This window comes from Aedes albopictus, chromosome 1 (genome assembly GCF_035046485.1).
Source record: "Aedes albopictus strain Foshan chromosome 1, AalbF5, whole genome shotgun sequence".
Taxonomy (NCBI): Eukaryota; Metazoa; Arthropoda; class Insecta; order Diptera; family Culicidae; genus Aedes; species Aedes albopictus.
This window is the reverse complement of record NC_085136.1, coordinates 319,299,157-319,326,813: the sequence shown is the minus strand read 5'-3', so window position 1 is coordinate 319,326,813 and position 27,657 is coordinate 319,299,157. Positions and strand designations below refer to the sequence as shown.

General features: G+C 47.3%; 1 protein-coding gene across 2 annotated transcripts in view; it reads right to left on the bottom strand.

The window, feature by feature from the left end:
• The window catches only part of LOC109398559 (uncharacterized), a 553,507-nt gene that overhangs the window by 128,661 nt on the left and 397,189 nt on the right, over positions 1-27,657 (bottom strand). The window contains exons 1-2 of one of the 2 annotated variants that reach the window (XM_062847205.1): positions 3,097-3,224; positions 2,975-3,038 (exon numbers count right to left, since the gene is read on the bottom strand). The exons of the other annotated variant lie outside the window; for it this stretch is intronic. The gene's annotated coding sequence lies outside the window, so the exon portion shown is untranslated. Of the gene's footprint in view, positions 1-2,974; positions 3,039-3,096; positions 3,225-27,657 lie in introns of those variants that run through there. 2 annotated transcript variants of the gene reach the window in all.

The following is a 27,657-nucleotide window of genomic DNA, read 5'->3' as shown; positions in this document are numbered from 1 at the left end:
ACTTTTAGATAGTAAATATGAACCGATTTTAACGATCAATGGCTCATTCGATGCAGAATCTGGTCCCATTGTTTCCTATTGAAAATGGTTCGGATCGGTCCAGCCGTTCCGGAGTTATGGCCATTTAGGTGTTCCGGATCGGTACCCCTGGAAGGGGACAGATATGAACATGCACCAAACCCATGCATGCGACCCATCAAACCACGGCATTTACGATTATCTGATGAACGGTGAGCAGAAAAATAGTCTCAGACCATATCTGAACCGGTAATGTTCCGGAACCGGTTCTGGGTGTCCCGCCGGAAGTAGCCAAATATCAAATTGAACATAACTCATGCATGCGACACATCAAACAGCGGCTTTTTCGATAATCTGATGAACAGTTAGCAGGAAAACACTATCAGACCACATCTGAACCTGTACTGTTCCGGAACCGGCTCCGGGGGTCCCGGCGGATGTGGCCAAATAAGAAAGAGTACCTAACCCATGCATGCGATACAACAAATAACGGCTTTTCTGATAACCTGATGACTGGTTATCAAAGAAATAGGTTAGGACCACATTAGAGACAGCCGGTTGTATTCCGGAACCAGTTCCGGGTGTCGCGCCGGAAATGGCCAAATATAAAAGTGAACCAAACCCATGCATGCGACACATCAAACAGCGGCATTTTCGATAACCTGATGAACGGTTAGCAGGAAAACAGTATCAGACCATGTATGAACCGGTAGTTGTCCGGAACTGGTTCCGGGGGTCTCGACGGATGTGGCCAAATATAAAAGAGTACCAAACCCATGCATGCGATACAACAAATAACGGCTTTTTTGATAACCTGATAACTGGTTATCAAAGAAATAGGTGAGGACCACATTAGGGACAGCCGATAGTGCCGTAACCAGTTCCGGGTGTCCCTCCGAAAGCAGCTAAATATATGTAACAGAGCAAAGCTAGGATTTTTGATAACCTCATGAACGTTAGCAAGCAAACAGGCTAAGACCGGTGAAAAAAATGTTTTACGCATATGGTCAAATGTAAACCGTTACGTAGTAATTGAACTTTACATGTTTTTGACTTTGCTTGTCTCAAACTGGCTATAACTTGAAAATGGTCAAACTTATCCCATTTGAAAGATTATTAAATTTGCTACCAAAAAAATCTTGGAATCTATTTGTTTAGTTAGATAAATTAAGCTATAAAACTATATGTTCACTCAAAAAACGATTTTTCGAAAAAAGGCTCGGAGGATTAAGTCGCATATACCAATCAACTCAGTTCAACGAATTAGGATTATGTCTGTATGTGCGCAAAATAAGTTCACTCACTTTTAAGGCACTTCATATTGGCCGATTTTTCTGATAATAGCTTGAATCTGAATGGAATTGTTTGCTATTAAAAATGGTCCAGATCGGCCAAGGCGTTCCGATGTTATGGCCATTTCAGTGATCCGGACCAGCACCGGTAGAACTGGCCGTATATAAAACTGAACTAGCCCCATCATGCGATACATCATGGTTGGCGAGTTTTGTGCGGAAATCAGCACTGGAGACCAGAAGCTCCACTAAAACTTAAGATGGCGGCTCCGAATTCAAAATCGCGGCTCTTTAATGGAGTTTTAGGGCCTGAAACAATGCATTTTTGGTATATTTGGTATGGGGATGATTTCGATCGTAGTAAGCTGTGCGCGCGGATGCACGTGTTTTCGATTAGCTGTCACGTTTTTGCTCGTCTCTGCTGAAAATTCAATTCGGCCGGTGAAAAGATTCCGCGTGTGATACCATAGAAGATCGGTGACAGTTTTCTGTGACAGTGCGGCAACTTGAAAGTATCGGTTTATGAAGAGACTTAATTATATATTTGGCGATTTGCCGTGGTGTCGACGTTTTTCCTCGTCCACTCGTTAACGTCGATTCGATCGATGAAAAGTTTCCGCTTGTGATACCGAAGAGGATCGGTGAGGTGTACTCTTTTTCTGTGATAATGTACGGCGACTTAGTGGAGATGGACGTGAAGACTTTTAGTGTGTCAATTTGTGCATTTAACTGTTCAGAATTTGGAAGAATCGTCTTCGTTTGAAAATGTGTGTTTCGGATTTCGGATCTCGGAGACGGGTCCGGAAAAGATCGATTTCAAGCAGAACAGTGGACTACGCGGAACTTGGTGAGATCTTTCTGATTACACTCTTTATACTTTATATTGTTATATAACTACTTGTAAGTTGAAAATTCGCTATTTTCAACATCCGTTCATCTATTGGAAGCTGCTTCAGTTCTGGGCTCTTTCTAAGTTGATGAAGGGATTTATAAATGCTTGCAAGGACTTGGCCAGGTGTGTGGAGCTGAGTGGGTCTATGACATTGTAGATAGTAGCGACATCAGCAATGCCAATGGATATATTCAACTTTGCAACTCCATCCAAGATTTGTGCAAGTATTCATGCTATGCTATGCTATGCTATTTGGTATGGGGATGATTTCTGGATTCCAAAAATGGCGACTTGAATATCCAAGATGTTGGTCCAAAATCAAGATGGCGGCTGTTTAATGAAGTATATTTTTCGTAGGGAAGATGCCTGGACGCCAAAAATGGCGACCAGAACATCCAAGATGGCAATCTTAAATCCTAAATGGCAGCTTCAAATTCAAGATAGCGTCTTTTTCTTAAGATTTTGAGGGTCAAACATTAAAAGCCAGATAAACGATATGATTTCTGGTATCATGAAATGGAGTTTTGTTAATTGTATGAAAGTACGATATACATCAACATTTCGCTTGATTTTTATTGAAATGGGGTTTCGAAGGCACGAGAAAGGCGCCATCACCGCTAGGTGGATTAATTAGGGTTTTTTATATTCAACATCGAATTGAATATCAAAAGGAAAGACTTCCCATACTGGCACTCCAGGTTGAGTAGGGATTGCTGTTCAACGTGCTTCATTGGCCTGATTGGATGGCTTTTCAGTTGATAGATTGTCTTACCTGGACCTAGTGTAAATAAGTCACGCGTGGGTATCACTGACACTTAAGACACTTAAAATGACTCCTGACAATCAAAATCGTTATCAGCTTGCTGGTTTTATCATTTCTACCCTACTACTTACTAATATTACAACAATATCAGAGCTAACTATTACAATCTTCACTTTGAATGAGACAATTGCTACTTTTTGCTTAACTTGATTTACAAGAACATCTAGGGAAAACATTCGTTTCGATCGACTATCTCCGCTCAAATGGCACCAAATGGCCGTTATCAGTAAAACGAATAGCTAAGCCGGTAGCATTGTCAGTATACAAAAACACACTACTTCGCTGCTTTACATAACGAATCAAAACACGAACGAAGTAATTACTGACTCATTGCAAAACCCTTCTTTGGACACATCCAGACACTCGCTTTAAATCCACCATCAAATGACACGGCTTTTACGCTTTCGTAATAAGATTTAGTTCCCAAAGCACACTTCCGGAAGCTTTCTACAGCGGAAAATCTTTCCAATCAAAAAACCTCTCTCCTCCACGTCCAATCAACCTCAGCTGCACCCACCGATGCGATCACAGGGACACAAAGTTACAATTTCCGCTGCAGTTCTGCTGGTGCTGTGCAGTCAGTTGGGAGCTCTCGCCGCCATACTCATATTGAATGCAGTCCGGGGATCAGTTCAATCAAAAATTTCCCGACGACGACAACGACCACGGTGCGTCACACCATCGTCATCATCATCATCCTTCAAACGCAAACCACATCACAAAAATGTTATCGTTCAACCCACTCGGTTGCCTCTGGAGAGAGCGGAATCGGAGTACCTAGTACTTGTTGGGTGCCTACTAAGTATGTGCGCAGTGCACCGGTATTCAAAATCACATTCCATATCGCACAAACGATACCAATCTACGTCGCACTCGTTCTCTGGTTCTGAACGGTGGTGGTGCCTGCCACCACCACCGGGGCTAGAACGACATCAATCGATTTGCCCACGACGACGACGATGACGATGGATAGCTGCACCCCTTCATTCGTTCGTTCGTCGGTTTTTCCCATTTGATCAAGTTCCTGACGTCGATGATGATGTTCATGGTGATGACTCGAGAAGTAGTTTTTCCCATGAATTTCCGACCGGAAACATTTTACAAAGCGTCAACTGGAGTGCCAAAGCTGATGGGGGGATGACGACGACGATGAGGACGACCACCGGCAAAGGCGACGGCGAGGAAATTTTGTTACGCCATTGAAAGCGTTTCAAACTGGAAAGTTTGAAGTGTTCCAGTTGAGGAAACAAGCATTAACGATGGCAGCTAGTCTACCCTCCACCGGAAAGGGGGGCTTAGTTTGAATGATTACAGTGTTTGGCGTACGTGGATGACCCTTTGGGTATGCTGAGGGAGTCCGGGTCCAATTCCAAGTCTATCCAGGTAGTTGTCGCAATGGAAATAGTATTGGCTTCCTTAAAAATTGACAAAGAAAACTATCAGCTGTGATAATGATTTGCATCAGACTTTAAATGGTGCTAACTAACAAAATTAGTAAGACGCCAGCAAAGCCAAAAGTAGAAGAACTAATAAACAGCGTATCTGCTAAAGGATTCCTCAAAAGTGATGATCAGACTCCCCCTTTGGAGCATCCGCAAACAATCAATTTCCAAATTGATTCAATATGGCAAAGCACTACATCAAAACCATCTTCTATATCTGACCAGTCATACTTGAAATGGATTGTGATCAAATGCTCTCTCAATATCTCAGACGACTGTATGTAATAGAGCCACAGTAGACTTTCTAGGTTGGTAAGCATATTAGTTCACATGAAAAGATGTGTTTGCCAGCGGAATCACGGGTGCAATAATCGCTAATGCATTTAATGCATTTCAGAAGAAATACGATTAAATGGAAACTCCATGGCTCTTCACGTTCCCTTTCGAATGTGCTTTCCAGCACAGTCCTGACTCCTTCAATATTGTGCTCCTTTTTTCCGGCGTTATATCCTATCTAGCATAACAATGTTCTCTGTGCATTTTCTTATTGACTGAAAACTTACTTTGCGGAAGGCCATTAAGCATTTTTATATCATATAACAGGTACGGTTACACTCATATACAAGAAAATCAAGAATATTTTCAATACGAAAACAACTAGGTCTGACCGGGAATCGAAACCGTCACCCTTGGCTCGCTCTTACTAAATACTTAAAACAGGTTCACAAAAAATACCAAATTTAATGACAATTCCCAGACACTTTGAATCCTCCGAACTGGCTTCCCACTCTTGTTTGAAGAGGCTCAACATGGAAACCGAATCCTAAAGTGAACGGATCAAGTATCCTTCGCTCTCGGGACCGGACACGTGCTTCCGCCGCGCGATGTGGCTTGACACCCTCCTGCGAAAGTGATATATTAAGTGGCTGATGGTGCTTTCGTGTTTCCCGGTATGAATAAATTTCCCAAGCCAACCCCACACTCACTCAGTGGCCTTCTCTTTGGCTGCCCAGCCCATCTCGTGCATCACTGGTTGGTCGGCCAACTAATGCTCTGATCTAATGCCTTCTCCATCACGCCGTCAAAATTTATTAGAATAATAAAAAGCTGTCACACACGCAGCCGAACGATACCCGCCGGGATGGTGCACTGTGCGATGGAAGATAATACCGAAGGTCAAAACTTCTATGTTTTAAAGAAAAAATGACCAGTTTTAAAAATCTATATATATAAAAATGAGTTTGAAGTTCCTTTGAGGCAACAAAACTCACGAACGGATGAACCGATCAGCATAACTCTTGCATGGCTCGATTCATATTCATGGTGGCTGTGTTTATATGCAGAAAAAGTTACGAAAATCATTTAAAAAAGTATAAAAATTGTGAAAATACTGATTTTTTATGAGCCGGGAAGAAATTCAGCGTGATCGAAATGAAATCAATCTAGAGTGCGTTGCTGCGATGACCTCAACAATTGTCAAACCACCACAGCTTGGCAAGACGAAGTTTGCCGGGACAGCTTGTACTTCTATATAATCTTTCATCTTTCATCTCTCATATCTAGTTTTTCATATATTATCATCATCTTCATCATTATCTCTCATTTCTCATAATCATCTTTCATCTCTTTTCTGTCATATCTTATCTTCTATTTCTAATCTCTCATCTCTCATCTCTCATCTCTCATTTCTCATCTCTCATCTCTCATCTCTCATCTCTCATCTCTCATCTCTCATCTCTCATCTCTCATCTCTCATCTCTCATCTCTCATCTCTCATCTCTCATCTCTCATTTCTCATCTCTCATCTCTCATCTCTCATCTCTCATCTCTCATCTCTCATCTCTCATCTCTCATCTCTCATCTCTCATCTCTCATCTCTCATCTCTCATCTCTCATCTCTCATCTCTCATCTCTCATCTCTCATCTCTCATCTCTCATCTCTCATCTCTCATCTCTCATCTCTCATCTCTTATCTCTCATCTCTCATTTCTCATCTCTCATCTCTCATCTCTCATATCTCATCTCTCATCTCTCATCTCTCATCTCTCATCTCTCATCTCTCATCTCTCATCTCTCATCTCTCATCTCTCATCTCTCATCTCTCATTTCTCATCTCTCATCTCTCATCTCTCATCTCTCATCTCTCATCTCTCATCTCTCATCTCTCATCTCTCATCTCTCATCTCTCATCTCTCATTTCTCATCTCTCATCTCTCATCTCTCATCTCTAATCTCTCATCTCTCATCTCTCATCTCTCATCTCTCATCTCTCATCTCTCATCTCTCATCTCTCATCTCTCATCTCTCATCTCTCATCTCTCATCTCTCATCTCTCATCTCTCATCTCTCATCTCTCATCTCTCATCTCTCATCTCTCATCTCTCATCTCTCATCTCTCATCTCTCATCTCTTATCTCTCATCTCTCATCTATCATCTCTCATCTCTCATCTCTCATCTCTCATCTCTCATCTTTTATCTCTCATCTCTCATCTCTCATCTCTCATCTCTCATCTCTCATCTCTCATCTCTCATCTCTCATCTCTCATCTCTCATCTCTCATCTCTCATCTCTCATCTCTCATCTCTCATCTCTCATCTCTCATCTCTCATCTCTCATCTCTCATCTCTCATCTCTCATCTCTCATCTCTCATCTCTCATCTCTCATCTCTCATCTCTCATCTCTCATCTCTCATCATGTTTAGTTTTGGGCCACTCTGTCAGAACTATGTATTACTCAATAATTTTATTATGCTATTTGAATGGAATTGACCCAGGCTGTCAATTGTATTCATTTTTGGACGTTGTTCCCACTGTGCATTGCCGCCAACAATGACGGCCACTGCCATGGATGGTCTACAACCACTCCGGAGACCTGTTGGGCGCGCGCTCAGCTCGTGTGCTGCAAATTTATGTGTAAAATCGAGATTTTCCAGTGCTTTGAGCGCTCGCATACATCGCACCGCACCGCATCTCATGCACAAGCCACCAAAGCCACCAAAAACTTTGCCAAGTGATTTGATGGGACCCGGCGGGGCTTTTGATATGCAAATTTTGGATGTTGGGTCCTCTGCCGCGCCGCTCCACCACGACCGACGACTGGGTCGGGTGGCCAGCCGCAACTTTTGCGGGGGATCGGAAGCGTGGAAGTGTGGAAGTTAGCAGCCAGCAGCGCAGCGGTCCGACACGTGACAGCTTCTTCCGCGACGGGCTGTCAAATCTAGTCAGCTTCCGGCGCAAAACAGGAGGGAAAAAAAGCTGAATGTGAAAATATTTTTCCGAGGGATTACATTACCTGACCCAAGTGGAAAGGAATTGATGGAAAAAAGGGGTTTCGGACGAGCCGGCCGGCGGAAAAAGGCTTAATTCGGACACGTTTCTTGGATAAGATTTTTATTTTGGGTGGGTTGGAGAAATATGGTAACTGATTTACTCCATAAATTCCGGTCCAATTTGCTGCGGGCTAAAACTGGAACTACCTTTTCAATTGTAGACAAAGTATTCCAGACTTGGTTTGTGACGATTGGTTTTGATATCGTTCTCTGTAGGATTCTGAACTTCAAGATATTCAATTATTTGCAGAGATAAGAACGGGCGCGTTTAGACGGACGGATGGAGGTGATCGAAAGGTGGAAGAACCACTACGACGAACATTTAAATGATGCGGGGAGCGCAGACATGAAGGACATGGAGGGAGAAATGACTACGTCAGTACAGTACAGCAGGAAGCAACAACGAGCCAACTCCCACGTTGATGAAAGTTAAGAATGCTATCCAGCAGCTTAAGAACAATAACTCTTTATCTCTCTACCTGTAACATCATAGAGCACCACATCCCTAATTTACATGATAACCTCAAGAAGTCCAAATGACCTAATCAGCTTTATATCCGCTTTTTCAGTGTTACGGTCGTTCGCCAATACTTCCAGAATTGAACCGCTTACGCCGAGTTCCGTCCTCAATTCCTCACTTGCTGGACATTCTTCTAGTATGTGTGTTACGTCTAGTATTTGTCCGCTTCCCTGGCAATATGCCGTATTGCCACCGAATCTTGACACATGAGTGTCATTGAGCCAAGTGTTTTCGATTCTCAGCCAAGTCAGAACCTTCTGATCTCGAGAACTTAGCACATCTCTTCACCCTTGTGTGTCGTTTTTAATCCTGTGATGCCAGGCTGTGTGTTCCACGTTTCCCTCGAGGTTCGTCTGATCCACCGTCATAGAGGGGAACCGCGCTTAAGACCGAGATAAGAGCAAGCAAAAAGGCATGCTTTGAGGGTCTCTGTCAGAGTGCCAATACGAACCTGCGGGGTGACGCCTACAGGATCGTTATGGCCAAGACGAGAGGTGTGATGGCTCCTACAGAGCAATCTCCAGAGATGTTGGAGGGGATCATTGGACTTTTTCCGCGTCATGATCCTAGTCCTTGGCCTCCTTTCGTAGGACAGCCGGGGACTGGAGCTGGCGATGAGGAGAGGGTCACCGATGTGGAACTTGCGGGGATAGCTAAGTCCCTTAGCGTAGGTAAGGCCCCAGGTCCAGACGGAGTTCCGAACCTGGCCTTAAAAGTAGCTATTGCAGAGGCTCCCGAGATGTTCAGGTCTGCTATGCAGAAATGCCTGGACCAGGGAGTTTTCCCAGAAGCTTGGAAGAGGCAGAGCCTGGTACTATTGCAAAGACCTAAATATTCCCACGCCTTCCGATATTCAAAGTCAATTCAACTGAAACAAAAATGCATTTTCACCTCACATTCCCAACAGCTGCCCGGAGGATTTTAGATTCAATTTTCATCGTAGGGTCTACCTACCTCACGCGCGGCATATTGGAAGCAACGAAAATCGCACCATTCGTTACTGACCTAGTTTTTATAACCCATCATCGTCCGGTGGTGGCCGGGTGCGATCGTGTTGCACCGCGTTAGGTCCGGTCGGTGTGATGCAATTTCAATTACGCTTGGGACAACGATGGGTAATGAACCCGAAAGAATGATATGGAACCGCGACATCCTATTGATCGCGCTGGAACAAAGATTGTTTATTTTTGTTTCGATTGGCGGCATACGGCGCCGGACTTGTTTTGCACTCGATTTGTTTTGACTTCGAGTAAACTGAAAGAAAAGAATGTGGGGGTATAATTTCAACCAACATCCGCGGACAGGGTTCACTGTGCCCAAGTAAGGTACACTTCAATAACAAAGCAGGTGCTTTGTTTTGGAGAATTTGGTGCCAAATTCCAAAGACGATGAGGATGATGATGGTGACGATGATGATGATGGGGAGAATGATAATGACGTCGATGGTGGGGTTCAATTCTTTCACACACCCAAGCCTTGTATACGCTCAAGTGAGGCGGGGCTAGAAGATGTAGGCCTTGGTGTAAAGATTCTCAGTAGGTTTTGTGCGAACACGCCCAAGTCAGGCGGGGTTAGGAGATTTAAGTTTTTCGTTAGCATTAAGATTCTTGGTAGGGCTTGGGATACGCCCAAGATAGAAGAGTCGTGATGTTTTCAAGAAGAGAAGGATTTTAATCACGATGAGGACAAGTAGGATAGGTAGAGGTCTAGGTTTTGGACTTATTAGTATTTTCATTTGGTAGGGTTTTGGATACGCCCAAGTTGGTTCGGGCATTGTTAGGAATTATCATGACATCTTCGGCAAGACGAGAATGATCGTAGGAATTTTAGACACGCCCAAGCTGGTTCGGGTATTGCTAGGAAATTTAGGCTATAAATACGGAGGCTTTGGCTTCAGTCGGGGCAGTCAGTGAAGACAGTTCGTAGAGAACAGTCAGTTGTCGAGAGTTCGGTGACAACGTTAACGCAGGCAGCACATCGGATAAGTCTTGAGCTCCCATGTGGGACACCTCTAGATACTGTCCAAATAAAAGCTGTAGGTAGGACGTAGTAGTCGGGTCAAGAAGAAGCTGGAAGTGTCTCTAGTAGTTCGGTGAAGAAATACAGATAATGTTAAGATGATATAAGAAAAAGTGAACCGTTGTAATATAAGATAAGTGATGGTTTGTGATACTTCAATATAGTTTATTAAAACTGTGTCGGACTGTAATGAAATGAAAGATATCACATTCCGTGTAGTGTTTAATGCAGCCCTTGGACGGTACGGGGCACTTCACTATTGCCAAAGCCGGGGAAACCACCCGGAGACCCGTCGACACATAGACCAATATGCTTGATTGACACGGCGGGGAAGGTGCTCGAAAAGATCATCCTCAATAGAATGTTGAGGTTCACCGAGGGCGAAAATGGTCTTTCGAGCAACCAGTACGGCTTCCGGAAGGGGAGGTCCACCGTAGACGCTATCTTGTCGGTTACAAAAACCGCCGAGAAAGCACTCGAGCCCAAGAGGAGAGGAATTCGCTTTTGCGCGGTAGTGACTGGATGTAAGGAATGCATTTAATAGCGCCAGCTGGTCTGCTTTTGCCGATGCGCTCTTGCGTCTGGGGATACCGGAGTACCTGTACAAGATTCTCGGAAGTTACTTTCAGAATCGTGTACTAGTCTACGACACGGAGGTGGGTCGGAAGTGCTTTCACATAACCTCAGGAGTCCCGCAAGGTTCCATCCGGTGTAATGGAATGTCATGTACGACGAGGTGTTGAGGTTAGAGTACCCAGTGGGAGTGGTGATTGTCGGATTTGCCGACGACATTACGCTCGAAGTCTACGGTGAAACGATCGAGGAGGTGAAGTTGACTACCAACCACTCGATTAAGGTTGTGGAGGCGAGGATGCGATCCAGGAAACTGGAGCTGGCTCGCCACAAGACAGAGGTGACGGTTGTTAACAACCTGAAGTCGGAGCAGCAGACGGAGATCAGTGTAGGAGAGTGCACTATCCTGTCAAAGCGCTCCGTCAAACACTTGGGCGTGATGATCGACGATAAGCTTACTTTCGGTAGCCACGTCGAGTATGCCTGTAAAAGAGCCTCCACAGCTATTGCGACACTGTCCCGGATGATGTCCAATAGCTCTGCGGTGTACGCCAGTAAGCGCAAGCTTCTGGCTAGTGTTGCTACGTCCATACTTAGGCATGGCGGCCCGGCGTGGGGCACCGCGCTAAGTACTAAATGCTACCGACGGAAGCTGGAAAGTACTTACAGGCTTATGTGCCTGAGGGTTGCGAGCGCGTACCGTACCGTGTCACACGACGCTCTCTGCGTCATTACTGGTATGGTGCCTATCAGCATTCTTATCAGTGAGGACATGGAGTGCTTCGAAATGCGCGGCACAAGAGGCATACTGCCAGGATGGCCTCTATGGTCAAATGGCAGCGCGCGTGGGACAGTTCCACCAAAGGAAGGTGGACCCATAGGTTGATACCGAGGGTAGATAGTAGGATTAATAGGCGCCATGGGGAAGTTACATTCCACCTGACACAGGTCCTTACAGGTCATGGTTGCTTCCGACAGTATCTACACCGTTTCGGGCGAGCGGATTCTCCCGAATGCCCAGCGTGCAATGGTTTAGAGGAAACGGCGGAACACGTTTTGTTCGTGTGCCCGCGTTTTCGCACAATGCGTGACCGCATGCTTGCCACATGCGGAGAGGACACAACTCCGGACAACTTGGTCCAGAGGATGTGTAGGGATGAGTTTGGCTGGAACGCCGTTTCAACGGCTATTACCCACATCGTCTGGGAGCTACAGAGGAGGTGGCGCGTGGACTCGGAGAATGGCTAGTGCAGATGCAGTACAAGAGGTAGTCCAGGGGTTCGGAGTCGGCTTCGTAGGTCATACCGGTGCCCTGCGGTCGAGATCGACCCTTACAGCGATTAAGTGGCCACGGAGAGGAAGTCCCGGTAGCGGTGCTGTCGTGGTATCGGTCTACTGGGTTGGATCCGAGCCCACGGTTGGAAAGGAGTCCCCGGCAAGGGTCGGGTCAGGTGGAGAACCTGCTGTCAGCAACCTTCTGGTGCAGCTGATAGGGCCTGAAGGGTAGTGATACCCTTGCCTTCAGCAGGTCAGATCGGGTTGCACGTGGGCATCAGTTCTTGATGTCTGCAAAGCAGTTGGGCGCGGGCGGGGTTGACCTTGCCCGCCTTCCGAGGACAAAGGGAGTGGCGAGGACCACTCGGGAAACTGGCTAAGCGCCAGCATGTTACCGTGATGGACTCTCCAGAGCGAGTCATCGATGTTCGTTGCTGCTAGGCTACGCAGCTAACCTTGAGGGTGCGATGTGCACTAGCCCCTCTCTGAAGCAATACCTTCTTGGTGGTTCCGGAGAGACGTAGGGTTTGGTGACCATAGGAATGGTTTAATGGGTACGAGGAGAGAGTAGTCCTATCTTTCACTTTTGTTGTAGAAGACGGCCTCAGACCTACACTATCCTAACCTTCTGTTAGGGTGTACGTTGGGCAGATTATCCCCCTATGGTTTAGAAGGAAAAAAAAGAGGGGAACCGAGGTTACCTAGAGCATGACGTCCTTGGTTTGCTAGAACGTCGGCAACCACGTTACCTGGGATGCCTGCGTGCCCAGGCACCCAGACAAAGGTTATGTTCGCTTTCTCTTGTACCGCAATCAGCCACGGGTGTCCGATTGTCCCATGCTCTATGACAGAGAGACACAACTCGCGGAGTCTGGGAAAACAACAGCCTGAGACCCGTTGGCAGGTCTGCATGCTTTCAGTAGTGCATAGGCCTCAGGTAAAGAGATACTACAGAAACCGGCTGACTGGCATCAGCGGCTTCTGAACTGCCCAGACATGACAGTGCGATAATAATCCTGTTTCGGCACACCGTGAGACAGTCCATAACCTACTTCCTCTTGTACTATTGTAAGTAGTTTCATGAAGAATACTAGGGTCATATCATCGGCATACACTATGAAGTGCACTGTGAGGGGTGTACATTCAAAGATTGAGTTCATCGCAATGAGAAACAGTGTGACTGAGATGATAGACCCTTACGGAATGCTATTCTAGAGCAACCTCGGGAAGGAGGTTGCTCCTGTGTTCAAAACTCGAAAACTGCGACTACGTAGAAAGCTAGATACGCAGTTAAATATAAATACTGATATCCCATCTCTTGAGGGTATTCAAGATAGGGATATTCCATGTCATATCATGGCCTTTGGAAAAGCCAAGTGAGACTACATCTACGTGCAGGTCTTCACGTGATGCTTTTTCAGACAGACGATCAAGCTCAGAAAAGAACATCTTCGCATCGGAATGCGAGTTGCTGATGGTTGATTCGTTCATGCCTTTCTAGCTCTGTTGACTCATCAGGTATAGCCCCAGTGTACCTGGTTCTTTTTGTCCAGTAGGACCAACCAGTCAATAAGTGGGAGTTTCCTAAGGATAGGATACCAAATATCATCAGATTCACAACATTTCCTACGCCATGAATGAGGGCCCAGTTCAGCTCGTTTAAACTGAAGTCCTTATTGAAGTCTATTATTAGACTAAGGTCGCTTTCGTTTTCGAGTGAGTAGTAGAACTCGGCTTCTGCCAATGACTTGACCTGCAGGAAGGATTCGCTTGGTGAAGTTGACCCCTACTCTCATCATTTTTTCCATATGTCTGTTCTTGCCACTACTGATAGCTTTGACCTTCCCAAACAGTTTCGCTGAACCAGTGGTCTCAGTGATCTTCGCTGTGAAGTCAGTCCACGCGCCCTCATTGGCCTTCCAGATGATTCTCTTGGCCCTGGCACGCACAAGTTGAAACTCTTTCAACTTACTAGGCCTCGCGGGGTCATCGAAAGCCTGTCTACGCAGGGCACTAAGGTGCTTGCGCCTAAGTTTGATAGCCCGGCAGACCTCGGTACTCCACCGTAGAACTCTTTTTCTACCAACATTACCGCCTGATTTTGGGATGTGATGATCAGCGGCCCACGGAATAACGTACACCACTCGGTACGGGTCAGTTCGCCGTGACCTTCAGGGAGTTGGCGACGAATATCTCGTGAGAAGCCATCCCAGTCTATCGTCTCAATACTCCACCTAAGTCTTGCTACAGTAGACGGGAGTAGGAAAGTGGTCACTACCATGAAGATCGTCGTCGACTTGTCATGTAAACCGACTAATGACATCCCAAGAAGCAATGGAGGGATCAACCACTGACTGAACCCCAGTTATAGGATCCAATCTAGTCAAATTTAGTCTTCCATCATTCAGTACTGCAACTACCTATATACTTACCATTTATACTTTTCCCCGAGATAGTTGCGGTGTAGGTAGGACTCCTTGGCCATAGTTCTTGTAGGGCCATGACACAAGGACTATACCTATTCATGAGAAGTTTGAACTCGGGTAACCTTGAACCCTTGAACTCAACCCGTGCGAGTTCCAATGCAGTGCAGCAAGCGAGTGACAATTCCCAGATAGCGGTGGAATGAAAGCCACTCTGTCCGGTAGCAGCATCGCTTTCGCAATCCAATACTAAGATCCAAGGCCAGGAAAATGGTTGGTTTCATCATTTCACGGCACTCTAACCCATTGGCGACATAATCCCATGCCACGTTGTCACGGTTGCATAAGCTGCGTCCGGCTCTCCAGGATTCTGGAAGAATCTACTCCAGCATTCTGAAAGAATGCTCTCCAGCATTCTGGAAGAATGCTCTCAAGGATTCTGGAAGAATCCCCTCCTGGATTCTGGAAGAATCCCCTCCAGGATTCTGGGAGAATCCCCTCCAGGATTCTGGAAAAATCCCCTCCAGGATTCTGGAATAATCCTCTCCAGGATTCTGGAAGAAATCCCTTCAAGATTCTGGAAGAATCCCCTCCAGGATTCTGGAAGAATCCCCTCCACGATTCTGGAAGAATCCCCTCCAGGATTCTGGAAGAATCCCCTCCAGGATTCTGGAAGAATCCCCTCCAGGATTCTGGAAGAATCCCCTCCAGGATTCTGGAAGAATCCCCTCCAGGATTCTGGAAGAATCCCCTCCAGGATTCTGGAAGAATCCCCTCCAGGATTCTGGAAGAATCCCCTCCAGGATTCTGGAAGAATCCCCTCCAGGATTCTGGAAGAATCCCCTCCAGGATTCTGGAAGAATCCCCTCCAGGATTCTGGAAGAATCCCCTCCAGGATTCTGGAAGAATCCCCTCCAGGATTCTGGAAGAATCCCCTCCAGGATTCTGGAAGAATCCCCTCCAGGATTCTGGAAGAATCCCCTCCAGGATTCTGGAAGAATCCCCTCCAGGATTCTGGAAGAATCCCCTCCAGGATTCTGGAAGAATCCCCTCCAGGATTCTGGATGAATCCCCTCCAGGATTCTGGATGAATCCCCTCCAGGATTCTGGAAGAATCCCCTCCAAGATTCTGGAAGAATCCCATCCAGGATTCTGGAAGAATCCCCTCCAGGATTCTGGAAGAATCCCCTCCAGAATTCTGGAAGAATCCCCTCCAGGATTCTGGAAGAATCCCTTCCAGGATTCTGGTAGAATCCCCTCCAGGATTCTGGTAGAATCCCCTCCAGGATTCTGGTAGAATCCCCTCCAGGATTCTGGTAGAATCCCCTCCAGGATTCTGGTAGAATCCCCTCCAGGATTCTGGTAGAATCCCCTCCAGGATTCTGGAAGAATCCCCTCCAGGATTCTGGAAGAATCCCCTCCAGGATTCTGGAAGAATCCCCTCCAGGATTCTGGAAGAATCCCCTCCAGGATTCTGGAAGAATCCCCTCCAGGATTCTGGAAGAATCCCCTCCAGGATTCTGGAAGAATCCCCTCCAGGATTCTGGAAGAATCCCCTCCAGGATTCTGGAAGAATCCCCTCCAGGATTCTGGAAGAATCCCCTCCAGGATTCTGGAAGAATCCCCTCCAGGATTCTGGAAGAATCCCCTCCAGGATTCTGGAAGAATCCCCTCCAGGATTCTGGAAGAATCCCCTCCAGGATTCTGGAAGAATCCCCTCCAGGATTCTGGAAGAATCCCCTCCAGGATTCTGGAAGAATCCCCTCCAGGATTCTGGAAGAATCCCCTCCAGGATTCTGGAAGAATCCCCTCCAGGATTCTGGAAGAATCCCCTCCAGGATTCTGGAAGAATCCCCTCCAGGTTTCTGGAAGAATCCCCTCCAGGATTCTGGTAGAATCCCCTCCAGGATTCTGGGAGAATCTCCTCCAGGATTCTGGGAGAATCCCCTCCAGGATTCTGGAAGAATCCCCTCCAGGATTCTGGAAGAATCCCCTCCAGGATTCTGGAAGAATCCCCTCCAGGATTCTGGAAGAATCCCCTCCAGGATTCTGGAAGAATCCCCTCCAGGATTCTGGAAGAATCCCCTCCAGGATTCTGGAAGAATCCCCTCCAGGATTCTGGAAGAATCCCCTCCAGGATTCTGGAAGAATCCCCTCCAGGATTCTGGAAGAATCCCCTCCAGGATTCTGGAAGAATCCCCTCCAGGATTCTGGAAGAATCCCCTCCAGGATTCTGGAAGAATCCCCTCCAGGATTCTGGAAGAATCCCCTCCAGGATTCTGGAAGAATCCCCTCCAGGATTCTGGAAGAATCCCCTCCAGGATTCTGGAAGAATCCCCTCCAGGATTCTGGAAGAATCCCCTCCAGGATTCTGGAAGAATCCCCTCCAGGATTCTGGAAGAATCCCCTCCAGGATTCTGGAAGAATCCCCTCCAGGATTCTGGAAGAATCCCCTCCAGGATTCTGGAAGAATCCCCTCCAGGATTCTGGAAGAATCCCCTCCAGGATTCTGGGAGAATCTCCTCCAGGATTCTGGGAGAATCCCCTCCAGGATTCTGGAAGCATCCCCTCCAGGATTCTGGAAGAATCCCCTCCAGGATTCTGGAAGAATCCCCTCCAGGATTCTGGTAGAATCCCCTCCAGGATTCTGGAAGAATCCCCTCCAGGATTCAGGAAGAATCCCCTCCAGGATTCTGGATGAATCCCCTCCTGGATTCTGGAAGAATCCCCTCCAGGATTCTGGAAGAATCCCCTCCAGGATTCTGGAAGAATCCCCTCCAGGATTCTGGAAGAATCCCCTCCAGGATTCTGGAAGAATCCCCTCCAGGATTCTGGAAGAATCCCCTCCAGGATTCTGGAAGAATCCCCTCCAGGATTCTGGAAGAATCCCCTCCAGGATTCTGGGAGAATCCCCTCCAGGATTCTGGGAGAATCCCCTCCAGGATTCTGGAAGCATCCCCTCCAGGATTCTGGATGAATCCCCTCCTGGATTCTGGAAGAATCCCCTCCAGGATTCTGGAAGAATCCCCTCCAGGATTCTGGAAGAATCCCCTCCAGGATTCTGGAAGAATCCCCTCGAGGATTCTGGAAGAATCCCCTCCAGGATTCTGGAAGAATCCCCTCCAGGATTCTGGAAGAATCCCCTCCAGGATTCTGGAAGAATCCCCTCCAGGATTCTGGAAGAATCCCCTCCAGGATTCTGGAAGAATCCCCTCCAGGATTCTGGAAGAATCCCCTCCAGGATTCTGGAAGAATCCCCTCCAGGATTCTGGAAGAATCCCCTCCAGGATTCTGGAAGAATCCCCTCCAGGATTCTGGAAGAATCCCCTCCAGGATTCTGGAAGAATCTCCTCCAGGATTCTGGAAGAATCCCCTCCAGGATTCTGGAAGAATCCCCTCCAGGATTCTGGAAGAATCTCCTCCAGGATTCTGGAAGAATCCCCTCCAGGATTCTGGAAGAATCCCCTCCAGGATTCTGGGAGAATCCCATCCAGGATTCCCAGGATTCTGGTAGATTCCTTCCCAGGATTCTGGTAGAAACCTTCCCATGATTCTGGTAGATTCCTTCCCAGGATTCTGGTAGAAACCTTCCCATGATTCTGGTAGAATCCTTCCCATGATTCTGGTAGAATCCTTCTCATGATTCTGGTAGAATCCTTCCCAGGATTCTGGTAGAATCCTTCCCAGGATTCTGGTAGAATCCTTCCCAGGATTCTGGTAGAATCCTTCCCAGGATTCTGGTAGAATCCTTCCCAGGATTCTGGTAGAATCCTTCCCAGGATTCTGGTAGAATCCTTCCCAGGATTCTGGTAGAATCCTTCCCAGGATTCTGGTAGAATCCTTCCCAGGATTCTGGTAGAATCCTTCCCAGGATTCTGGTAGAATCCTTCCCAGGATTCTGGTAGAATCCTTCCCAGGATTCTGGTAGAATCCTTCCCAGGATTCTGGTAGAATCCTTCCCAGGATTCTGGTAGAATCCTTCCCAGGATTCTGGTAGAATCCTTCCCAGGATTCTGGTAGAATCCTTCCCAGGATTCTGGTAGAATCCTTCCCAGGATTCTGGTAGAATCCTTCCCAGGATTCTGGTAGAATCCTTCCCAGGATTCTGGTAGAATCCTTCCCAGGATTCTGGTAGAATCCTTCCCAGGATTCTGGTAGAATCCTTCCCAGGATTCTGGAAGAATCCTTCCCAGGATTCTGGTAGAATCCTTCCCAGGATTCTGGTAGAATCCTTCCCAGGATTCTGGTAGAATCCTTCCCAGGATTCTGGTAGAATCCTTCCCAGGATTCTGGTAGAATCCTTCCCAGGATTCTGGTAGAATCCTTCCCAGGATTCTGGTAGAATCCTTCCCAGGATTCTGGTAGAATCCTTCCCAGGATTCTGGTAGAATCCTTCCCAGGATTCTGGTAGAATCCTTCCCAGGATTCTGGTAGAATCCTTCCCAGGATTCTGGTAGAATCCTTCCCAGGATTCTGGTAGAATCCTTCCCAGGATTCTGGTAGAATCCTTCCCAGGATTCTGGTAGAATCCTTCCCAGGATTCTGGTAGAATCCTTCCCAGGATTCTGGTAGAATCCTTCCCAGGATTCTGGTAGAATCCTTCCCAGGATTCTGGTAGAATCCTTCCCAGGATTCTGGTAGAATCCTTCCCAGGATTCTGGTAGAATCCTTCCCAGGATTCTGGTAGAATCCTTCCCAGGATTCTGGTAGAATCCTTCCCAGGATTCTGGTAGAATCCTTCCCAGGATTCTGGTAGAATCCTTCCCAGGATTCTGGTAGAATCCTTCCCAGGATTCTGGTAGAATCCTTCCCAGGATTCTGGTAGAATCCTTCCCAGGATTCTGGTAGAATCCTTCCCAGGATTCTGGTAGAATCCTTCCCAGGATTCTGGTAGAATCCTTCCCAGGATTCTGGTAGAATCCTTCCCAGGATTCTGGTAGAATCCTTCTCAGGATTCTGGTAGAATCCTTCCCAGGATTCTGGTAGAATCCCCTCCAGGATTCTGGTAGAATCCTTCCCAGGATTCTGGAAGAATCCCCTCCAGGATTCTGGAAGAATCCCATCCAGGATTCTGGAAGAATCCCCTCCAGGATTCTGGAAGAATCCCCTCCAGAATTCTGGAAGAATCCCCTCCAGGATTCTGGAATAATCCTCTCCAGGATTCTGGAAGAAATCCCTTCAAGATTCTGGAAGAATCCCCTCCAGGATTCTGGAAGAATCCCCTCCAGGATTCTGGAAGAATCCCCTCCAGGATTCTGGAAGAATCCCCTCCAGGATTCTGGAAGAATCCCCTCCAGGATTCTGGAAGAATCCCCTCCAGGATTCTGGAAGAATCCCCTCCAGGATTCTGGAAGAATCCCCTCCAGGATTCTGGAAGAATCCCCTCCAGGATTCTGGAAGAATCCCCTCCAGGATTCTGGAAGAATCCCCTCCAGGATTCTGGAAGAATCCCCTCCAGGATTCTGGAAGAATCCCCTCCAGGATTCTGGAAGAATCCCCTCCAGGATTCTGGAAGAATCCCCTCCAGGATTCTGGAAGAATCCCCTCCAGGATTCTGGAAGAATCCCCTCCAGGATTCTGGAAGAATCCCCTCCAGGATTCTGGAAGAATCCCCTCCAGGATACTGGATGAATCCCCTCCAGGATTCTGGAAGAATCCCCTCCAGGATTCTGGAAGAATCCCCTCCAGGATTCTGGAAGAATCCCCTCCAGGATTCTGGAAGAATCCCCTCCAGGATTCTGGAAGAATCCCCTCCAGGATTCTGGAAGAATCCCCTCCAGGATTCTGGAAGAATCCCCTCCAGGATTCTGGAAGAATCCCCTCCAGGATTCTGGAAGAATCCCCTCCAGGATTCTGGAAGAATCCCCTCCAGGATTCTGGAAGAATCCCCTCCAGGATTCTGGAAGAATCCCCTCCAGGATTCTGGAAGAATCCCCTCCAGGATTCTGGAAGAATCCCCTCCAGGATTCTGGAAGAATCCCCTCCAGGATTCTGGAAGAATCCCCTCCAGAATTCTGGAAGAATCCCCTCCAGGATTCTGGAAGAATCCCCTCCAGGATTCTGGAAGAATCCCCTCCAGGATTCTGGAAGAATCCCCTCCAGGATTCTGGAAGAATCCCCTCCAGGATTCTGGAAGAATCCCCTCCAGGATTCTGGAAGAATCCCCTCCAGGATTCTGGAAGAATCCCCTCCAGGATTCTGGAAGAATCCCCTCCAGGATTCTGGAAGAATCCCCTCCAGGATTCTGGAAGAATCCCCTCCAGGATTCTGGAAGAATCCCCTCCAGGATTCTGGAAGAATCCCCTCCAGGATTCTGGAAGAATCCCCTCCAGGATTCTGGAAGAATCCCCTCCAGGATTCTGGAAGAATCCCCTCCAGGATTCTGGAAGAATCCCCTCCAGGATTCTGGAAGAATCCCCTCCAGGATTCTGGAAGCATCCCCTCCAGGATTCTGGAAGAATCCCCTCCAGGATTCTGGAAGAATCCCCTCCAGGATTCTGGAAGAATCCCCTCCAGGATTCTGGAAGAATCCCCTCCAGGATTCTGGAAGAATCCCCTCCAGGATTCTGGAAGAATCCCCTCCAGGATTCAGGAAGAATCCCCTCCAGGATTCTGGATGAATCCCCTCCTGGATTCTGGAAGAATCCCCTCCAGGATTCTGGAAGAATCCCCTCCAGGATTCTGGAAGAATCCCCTCCAGGATTCTGGAAGAATCCCCTCCAGGATTCTGGAAGAATCCCCTCGAGGATTCTGGAAGAATCCCCTCCAGGATTCTGGAAGAATCCCTTCCAGGATTCTGGAAGAATCCCCTCCAGGATTCTGGAAGAATCCCCTCCAGGATTCTGGAAGAATCTCCTCCAGGATTCTGGAAGAATCCCCTCCAGGATTCTGGAAGAATCCCGTCCAGGATTCTGGAAGAATCCTCTCCAGGATTCTGGAAGAATCCTCTCCAGGATTCTGGAGGAATCCCCTCCAGGATTCTGGAAGAATCCCCTCCAGGATTCTGGAAGAATCCCCTCCAGGATTCTGGAAGAATCCCCTCCAGGATTCTGGAAGAATCCCCTCCAGGATTCTGGAAGAATCCCCTCCAGGATTCTGGAAGAATCCCCTCCAGGATTCTGGAAGAATCCCCTCCAGGATTCTGGAAGAATCCCCTCCAGGATTCTGGAAGAATCCCCTCCAGGATTCTGGAAGAATCCCCTCCAGGATTCTGGAAGAATCCCCTCCAGGATTCTGGAAGAATCCCCTCCAGGATTCTGGAAGAATCCCCTCCAGGATTCTGGAAGAATCCCCTCCAGGATTCTGGAAGAATCCCCTCCAGGATTCTGGAAGAATCCCCTCCAGGATTCTGGAAGAATCCCCTCCAGGATTCTGGAAGAATCCCCTCCAGGATTCTGGAAGAATCCCCTCCAGGATTCTGGAAGAATCCCCTCCAGGATTCTGGAAGAATCCCCTCCAGGATTCTGGAAGAATCCCCTCCAGGATTCTGGAAGAATCCCCTCCAGGATTCTGGAAGAATCCTCTCCAGGATTCTGGAAGAATCCCCTCCAGGATTCTGGAAGAATCCCCTCCAGGATTCTGGAAGAATCCCCTCCAGGATTCTGGAAGAATCCCCTCCAGGATTCTGGAAGAATCCCCTCCAGGATTCTGGAAGGATCCCCTCCAGGATTCTGGAAGAATCCCCTCCAGGATTCTGGAAGAATCCCCTCCAGGATTCTGGAAGAATCCCCTCCAGGATTCTGGAAGAATCCCCTCCAGGATTCTGGAAGAATCCCCTCCAGGATTCTGGAAGAATCCCCTCCAGGATTCTGGAAGAATCCCCTCCAGGATTCTGGAAGAATCCCCTCCAGGATTCTGGAAGAATCCCCTCCAGGATTCTGGAAGAATCCCCTCCAGGATTCTGGAAGAATCCCCTCCAGGATTCTGGAAGAATCCCCTCCAGGATTCTGGAAGAATCCCCTCCAGGATTCTGGAAGAATCCCCTCCAGGATTCTGGAAGAATCCCCTCCAGTATTCTGGAAGAATCCCCTCCAGGATTCTGGAAGAATCCCCTCCAGGATTCTGGAAGAATCCCCTCCAGGATTCTGGAAGAATCCTCTCCAGGATTCTGGGAGAATCCCATCCAGGATTCCCAGGATTCTGGTAGATTCCTTCCCATGATTCTGGTAGAATCCTTCCCATGATTCTTGTAGAATCCTTCCCAGGATTCTGGTAGAATCCTTCCCAGGATTCTGGTAGAATCCTTCCCAGGATTCTGGTAGAATCCTTCCCAGGATTCTGGTAGAATCCTTCCCAGGATTCTGGTAGAATCCTTCCCAGGATTCTGGTAGAATCCTTCCCAGGATTCTGGTAGAATCCTTCCCAGGATTCTGGTAGAATCCTTCCCAGGATTCTGGTAGAATCCTTCCCAGGATTCTGGTAGAATCCTTCCCAGGATTCTGGTAGAATCCTTCCCAGGATTCTGGTAGAATCCTTCCCAGGATTCTGGTAGAATCCTTCCCAGGATTCTGGTAGAATCCTTCCCAGGATTCTGGTAGAATCCTTCCCAGGATTCTGGTAGAATCCTTCCCAGGATTCTGGTAGAATCCTTCCCAGGATTCTGGTAGAATCCTTCCCAGGATTCTGGTAGAATCCTTCCCAGGATTCTGGTAGAATCCTTCCCAGGATTCTGGTAGAATCCTTCCCAGGATTCTGGTAGAATCCTTCCCAGGATTCTGGTAGAATCCTTCCCAGGATTCTGGTAGAATCCTTCCCAGGATTCTGGTAGAATCCTTCCCAGGATTCTGGTAGAATCCTTCCCAGGATTCTGGTAGAATCCTTCCCAGGATTCTGGTAGAATCCTTCCCAGGATTCTGGTAGAATCCTTCCCAGGATTCTGGTAGAATCCTTCCCAGGATTCTGGTAGAATCCTTCCCAGGATTCTGGTAGAATCCTTCCCAGGATTCTGGTAGAATCCTTCCCAGGATTCTGGTAGAATCCTTCCCAGGATTCTGGTAGAATCCTTCCCAGGATTCTGGTAGAATCCTTCCCAGGATTCTGGTAGAATCCTTCCCAGGATTCTGGTAGAATCCTTCCCAGGATTCTGGTAGAATCCTTCCCAGGATTCTGGTAGAATCCTTCCCAGGATTCTGGTAGAATCCTTCCCAGGATTCTGGTAGAATCCTTCCCAGGATTCTGGTAGAATCCTTCCCAGGATTCTGGAAGAATCCTTCCCAGGATTCTGGAAGAATCCTTCCCAGGATTCTGGAAGAATCCTTCCCAGGATTCTGGAAGAATCCTTCCCAGGATTCTGGAAGAATCCTTCCCATCTGGAAGAATCCTTCCCAGGATTCTGGAAGAATCCTTCTCAGGATTCTGGAAGAATCCTTCTCAGGATTCTGGAAGAATCCTTCTCAGGATTCTGGAAGAATCCTTCTCAGGATTCTGGAAGAATCCTTCTCAGGATTCTGGAAGAATCCTTCTCAGGATTCTGGAAGAATCCTTCCCAGGATTCTGGAAGAATCCTTCCCAGGATTCTGGAAGAATCCTTCCCAGGATTCTGGAAGAATCCTTCCCAGGATTCTGGAAGAATCCTTCCCAGGATTCTGGAAGAATCCTTCCCAGGATTCTGGAAGAATCCTTCCCAGGATTCTGGAAGAATCCTTCCCAGGATTCTGGAAGAATCCTTCCCAGGATTCTGGAAGAATCCTTCCCAGGATTCTGGAAGAATCCTTCCCAGGATTCTGGAAGAATCCTTCCCAGGATTCTGGAAGAATCCTTCCCAGGATTCTGGAAGAATCCTTCCCAGGATTCTGGAAGAATCCTTCCCAGGATTCTGGAAGAATCCTTCCCAGGATTCTGGAAGAATCCTTCCCAGGATTCTGGAAGAATCCTTCCCAGGATTCTGGAAGAATCCTTCCCAGGATTCTGGAAGAATCCTTCCCAGGATTCTGGAAGAATCCTTCCCAGGATTCTGGAAGAATCCTTCCCAGGATTCTGGAAGAATCCTTCCCAGGATTCTGGAAGAATCATTCCCAGGATTCTGGAAGAATCCTTCCCAGGATTCTGGAAGAATCCTTCCCAGGATTCTGGAAGAATCCTTCCCAGGATTCTGGAAGAATCCTTCCCAGGATTCTGGAAGAATCCTTCCCAGGATTCTGGAAGAATCCTTCCCAGGATTCTGGAAGAATCCTTCCCAGGATTCTGGAAGAATCCTTCCCAGGATTCTGGAAGAATCCTTCCCAGGATTCTGGAAGAATCCTTCCCAGGATTCTGGAAGAATCCTTCCCAGGATTCTGGAAGAATCCTTCCCAGGATTCTGGAAGAATCCTTCCCAGGATTCTGGAAGAATCCTTCCCAGGATTCTGGAAGAATCCTTCCCAGGATTCTGGAAGAATCCTTCCCAGGATTCTGGAAGAATCCTTCCCAGGATTCTGGAAGAATCCTTCCCAGGATTCTGGAAGAATCCTTCCCAGGATTCTGGAAGAATCCTTCCCAGGATTCTGGAAGAATCCTTCCCAGGATTCTGGAAGAATCCTTCCCAGGATTCTGGAAGAATCCTTCCCAGGATTCTGGAAGAATCCTTCCCAGGATTCTGGAAGAATCCTTCCCAGGATTCTGGAAGAATCCTTCCCAGGATTCTGGAAGAATCCTTCCCAGGATTCTGGAAGAATCCTTCCCAGGATTCTGGAAGAATCCTTCCCAGGATTCTGGAAGAATCCTTCCCAGGATTCTGGAAGAATCCTTCCCAGGATTCTGGAAGAATCCTTCCCAGGATTCTGGAAGAATCCTTCCCAGGATTCTGGAAGAATCCTTCCCAGGATTCTGGAAGAATCCTTCCCAGGATTCTGGAAGAATCCTTCCCAGGATTCTGGAAGAATCCTTCCCAGGATTCTGGAAGAATCCTTCCCAGGATTCTGGAAGAATCCTTCCCAGGATTCTGGAAGAATCCTTCCCAGGATTCTGGAAGAATCCTTCCCAGGATTCTGCAAGAATCCTTCCCAGGATTCTGCAAGAATCCTTCCCAGGATTCTGCAAGAATCCTTCCCAGGATTCTGCAAGAATCCTTCCCAGGATTCTGGAAGAATCCTTCCCAGGATTCTGGAAGAATCCTTCCCAGGATTCTGGAAGAATCCTTCCCAGGATTCTGGAAGAATCCTTCCCAGGATTCTGGAAGAATCCTTCCCAGGATTCTGGAAGAATCCTTCCCAGGATTCTGGAAGAATCCTTCCCAGGATTCTGGAAGAATCCTTCCCAGGATTCTGGAAGAATCCTTCCCAGGATTCTGGAAGAATCCTTCCCAGGATTCTGGAAGAATCCTTCCCAGGATTCTGGAAGAATCCTTCCCAGGATTCTGGAAGAATCCTTCCCAGGATTCTGGAAGAATCCTTCCCAGGATTCTGGAAGAATTCTTCCCAGGATTCTGGAAGAATTCTTCCCAGGATTCTGGAAGAATCCTTCCCAGGTTTCTGGAGGAATCCTTCCCAGGATTCTGGAAGAATCCTTCTTGGGATTCTGGAAGAATCCTTCTCAGGATTCTGGAAGAATCCTTCTCAGGATTCTGGAAGAATCTTTCCCAGGATTCTGGGATAATCCGTAAACGGGGAGTTTAACTCCCAAACCATCCCCTCCCCCAAGTGCACGGGCTTGCAGGCAAGTCTACGCTAGAAATGGGAAACCACTACCGGCATACTGGTGGACTCAAGTTATTGTGAACCTGCGCCGCGTCTGTCTACGAGCTAAACAATTGCAAGGACACTTATCAAAAGGTCCAAGGTGCTAAGGGATAGAGGATGAGCTTTGAATGGGTTCCATGGTTATTTCAGAGGGTTATCGGAGAGTTTCAAATGGGTTTCGAGAGTTTTAAGGACTAACGGTGGCATTTGGAGAGGTTTCACGAGCCTTTCAATAGGCCCAAGGGTTTCACAGGAGTTTCAGGAGTCTTCAAGGATTCCAGGGGGTTTAAATGAGGTTTCCTAGAGGTTCCAGGGGGATTAACGGGCATTTCTAAGAAGCTTTAGGGACGTTACATGAGTTTTCATAGGCGTTGAAGGGAGTTTCGGGGAGATACAGGGGTTTTGAGGGGCACTTTAATGGATCTTCAGTGAATCCCAAAGGGTTTCCAGCAGCATTTCATAGAAATTCACAGACGTTTTAAGGGGTCTTTTGTTCATGTTTTTTTAGAGATATCGATTGGAATTAGGGGCGTTTCAGACACCCTCAGGGGGATCAGGAGGTATTTCAGGTATTTCAGTGGAATTTAAGAGAGTTTTCAGAGAAATTTCACGGGTTTCAGGCTGTCTCAGTGAGTTTCAAGGGATCTCATGATGTTTGAGGGTCTTTCCAGATGCTTCTAAGGGCGACTGATTTCTGATGGATTCTGGCAGCTTCAGGTTTGTTTTGGGGGTATCAAGGGTTTTCAGAAGTGTTTCCGGGCGTTTTCGGCACTGCCTATAGATTCATGTTTGACTATCTCTGTACACTCCTCTCATGGATTTCCGTTTGTACAAAATTAAATAACTGTTCCGTAGACATTGACCAGCCATTTGAGGAATCTCAGTGGGATTTTGGAGGCATTTCAGGAGATTTCTGGAGTTATCAGTAGCGTTTTAGAAGCGTTTCAGGTGGGCTCCGTAGGATCTAGGAGGTGTTCAAAGGTTTAACAGTATGTCTCAGGGAATATTCGTGGTTCTCAAGATACTTCAAAGGGCTTTAAACACACTTTAGAGGGAAGCATTTCCGGGCGTATCAACGCGTTGTACGGGACTTCAGAAAATTTCAGGGGGTTTTATGGGCGTTGCAAGAAGTGTTTAAAGGTTTCAGGGTATTTTAGATGCATCCCTACAGCTCTTTCAATCCCTATGAAACGCTCCTCTGAAACCCCTGCATTGAGGCTCCTCTAAAACTCTGTCTTGACGAACTAAGATCCCTCATCAGAAGCACATAGTTGATTTATGTACATTTTTAATGTATGCACACCCCAGTACATGACATAAAAAGAGGTTCCATTGTACAACGATTATACAAACCCCAGTGATTCCCAATCTGTGACAACTGGTCACACGAATTTCT